The following is a 3979-nucleotide window of genomic DNA, read 5'->3' on the forward strand; positions in this document are numbered from 1 at the left end:
TGCAGGTTTTTGGCAGATGTCCACCATGTGGTATGAAAATGCTCTCAAGATCTAGTCCCTGCTTGCTGCTCCTGCCTCCCTTCCCAGCGCTCCTCCTGTCTGGGCTCCAGCCATACTGAATTACTTGGAGTTCTAGAATATGGTACATTCTTTTCACCTCCTTTCAGGATGTGCCAATCTGTTTTAATCTTCTGAGTATCTGAGTTCTCTCCTTGATGTTGCCTGGTGGCAGGAACTTCCAGAATAAAGAGTCCCAGCATGCCTCCTGTAGTTTTGAGTAATAATTGCTATGTATTCCTTATTGCCAGCTACTGCCACTCACTTTGACAGCAGCCTATGCTGGATCAACCTGTGTTCTGTTGACTGTGATCATGTGGTTGGAATATCCGCTTGTCAGACTGTAAGCTCCCCTAGAATCCTGGATCTCTGAGTGGCACTTATTGCACTTGTGATTATTTGATGTTTCTCTTTGTCTTTACCCTCTATGAAAGCAATGGCTTTTCTTACCGACTACTCTGCTTTTAGACTTAGCACAATAACTGGAACATGACACGTATTTCAGCAAATGTTTAGACTTAATTTCCTAGTACCTAGGGAGGGATCTGTTCTTCCTCTGTCTGTCCCACATGGTTGGTGGTTTAGCTCCAGATCCCAACCCTTTCGAGTCTGTTCTGCCACCTGGAGAAACTGTGACTTGCCTGACTGTGTTCTGTGGTTAGATAGTACAAAGATGGCATTAGAGATCAGATTTGTCATTACCTGAACCATTAATTATAGTTTGAAAACAACAGACTCCTGGCAAAGAACCCTATGATTCTTTTTTTTTTAATATGAAATTTATTGTCAAATTGGTTTCCATACAACACCCAGTGCTCATCCCAACAGGTGCCCTCCTCAATACCCATCACCCACCCTTTGCTCCCTCCCAACGCCCATCAACCCTCAGTTTGTTCTCAGTTTTTAAGAGTCTCTTGTGTTTTGGCTCCCTCCCTCTCTAACCTTTTTTTTTCCTTCCCCTCCCCCATGGTCTTCTGTTAAGTTTCTCAGGATCCACGTAAGAGTGAAAACATATGCTATCTGTCTTTCTCTGTATGACTTATTTCACTTAGCATAACACTCTCCAGTTCCATCCATGTTGCTACAAAAGACCATATTTCATTCTTTCTCATTGCCACGTAGTATTCCATTGTGTATATAAACCACAATTTCTTTATCCATTCATCAGTTGATGGACATTTAGGCTCTTTCCATAATTTGGCTATTGTTTGGCTGCTATAAACATTGGGGTAAAGTGCTCCTATGCATCAGCACTCCTGTATCCCTTGGGTAAGTTCCTAGCAGTGCTATTGCTGGGTCATTGGGTAGATCTATTTTTAATTTTTTGAGAAACCTCCACACTGTTTTCCAGAGTGGCTGCACCAGTTTGCATTCCCACCAGCAGTGCAAGACGGAAGAACCCTATGATTCTTAAGGTTGTCGAGCTTGGTTGACAAGAGTTTCCATCTAATCAAGAATATTGAGAATATTGAGAGACAGAGAGAAAATAATCAATTATTTAACTAATTAATTAAAATAATAATAATAGTCACTATTATCTAGTGCTACGTGCTGTCCTAAGTGCTTTACATGCATGAACTTTTTTAATCCTTGCAAAAACCACACAAGTGAGGGATTATTATTATGTTCATTTTTTAAATGTGAAGTAATTTTTAAAGGTGAAGTAATTGAGCCATTGGAGTAACTTGCCCAAGGTCAAGTAAAAAGTAGGATTCAAACTAGGGCAGTCTGGCTCTAGAGTCTGTGCTTGTAACCTCTGTACTATTCTGGCTCTCAAAACTACAAAGCCTAATGCTCTGGGAAAAAATATGGTGTGACAGAGATAGAAAATTAGTATTTCTCAGTTTAAAACTGCAACAACAATAAAACCAAAACTGGCCAGGTGAGGATTGACCTCAAATGTCAACATACCAAAACATAGGATAGGGTAGGGTAAGGAAGGGATGAAAATAAACTTTAAATTTCAGTATGCTCATAAAACCAGCAGACCAAGTTGCATCTAGCTTTTGGGTTCCCTTCCTGTCCATGTCCATATACGTAATTATAACCATGACAGATACAATTTTAAATTCTGCCTTTTTCATTTAACATTGTCATAGCCATTTAACCACATTGCTTTCTAAATGTCAGATGATACCATATTATAGTTTTCATTTGCATTTGTTGTTAACTCATTGAAGGTTTTTCCATGTTTGTTTACAAATTGTGTATTCATTATATAAATTATTTACACCTTGCCCTTTTAGCCACTAAAACCTTAACTTTTTTCTTATAAATTTGTTTGATTCCTTTTTGCAATATTGACATTGCTTATTACCCTTCTTTTAAAATTTTTTTAACGTTTATTCATTTTTGAGAGACAGAGAGAGACAGAGCATGAGCAGAGGAGGGGCAGAGGGAGAGAGGGAGACACAGAATCCGAAGCAGGCTCCAGGCTCTGAGCTGTCAGCACAGAGCCTGATGCAGGGCTTGAACTAATGAGCATGAGATCATGACCTGAGCCGCCGTCTGACGCTTAACCTACTGAGCCACCCAGTGCCCCTGTTTATTACCCTTCTAATGACAACATAAAATTTGAATTTCTGTAGCTTTGCACCACTTAAAAATATGTATATAATCTACCTAGATTCATTTTTGTGTAAAGTATAGGCATAGATAAAAATTATATTTTCATATTATACAATCACAATTTCTTCAACAATATTATTGACTCACTGGTCTCACCACTGACCCCTCAGTCCTGTTTTTATCTCTAGAAATCACAGGCATCTAGAAATTGTAGACATTTATAGCATGAGATGCATGACCAGAATGTGGTACTTAAAAGACATATCTCATGAACATCATACTATCAGATCTGAATATTGGAAAGGAGAACAGCAATGCACTTATTCATTTGTTCCACACATTGAGAACCTATTGTGTTGCAGGTACTATTTTAGATGCTTGTGACATGCCAGTAAAAAAAAAAAAAAAAGAGAGAAAATCAATGCCCTGTGAAGTTTACATTTTTGTGGTAGGGATCAAACAAAGTAAATAAATACAAAACTTATTAAATGATAATGAATGTGATAGAAAAAATAAAACAGGAGATACCATTTAGCAAGATTCAGATTGGCCACAAAGATTCTAATTTTAAGTAAGTTGATCTGGAAAAGGTTCATTGTGAAGGAGGAGAGTGAATCGAGTAGACATCTGAAGGAAGACTATTCCAGGTAGAGGAAATAGCAAGTACAAAGTCACTGAGGCAGGAACATGCTTATTGTGTTTGAGGAACAACAAGGAGGCCAGAGTGGCTGGAGTGGAGTAAGACAGAAGAAGTCAGCGAGATGGAGGCGTGTGAAGATCATATAGGTTTGTGAGCCTATACAGATCTAATTAGGGATATATATATTGGGGCATGGAAACACAGAGAACATTTGGGTTGATACAAAAGAAGAGAAGAACTCGGTGGCACCACTCTGGAATACAATATAGCCTGCCATGGCAAATACAGGATATGTATGTCATGCTCCTAAATGAATTTTAAATCTATAGTATGTCATTCTATAGTGAGACAATTATTATGATAGTGAGTAGTACATGGGTTTTGGAATTATGTGAAATGGGCTCAAATTCAAGTAGAGTAATCTTAGGAAAGCTGCCAAAACTTTCAAAGACTCAGTTTCATCATCTGTAAAATGGTTACATTAATACCTGTGGTGGAGGAGCCTTTTTTTAAAAAAAAAAAAAAAAAGCTTATTTATCTACTGAGAGAGAGACAGAGAGAGAGAGAGAGAGAGAGAGAGAGAGAGAGAGAGAACGAGAGGGGTAGGGGCAGAGAGAGAGAACCTGAAGCAGGCTCCATGCTGTCAGTACAGAGCCTGACACAGGGCTTTATCTCCTGAATCGTGAGATCATTATGTGAGTTGAAATCAAGAGT

The sequence above is a fragment of the Acinonyx jubatus genome, chromosome B4, assembly GCF_027475565.1.
Source record: "Acinonyx jubatus isolate Ajub_Pintada_27869175 chromosome B4, VMU_Ajub_asm_v1.0, whole genome shotgun sequence".
Classification (NCBI taxonomy): domain Eukaryota; kingdom Metazoa; phylum Chordata; class Mammalia; order Carnivora; family Felidae; genus Acinonyx; species Acinonyx jubatus.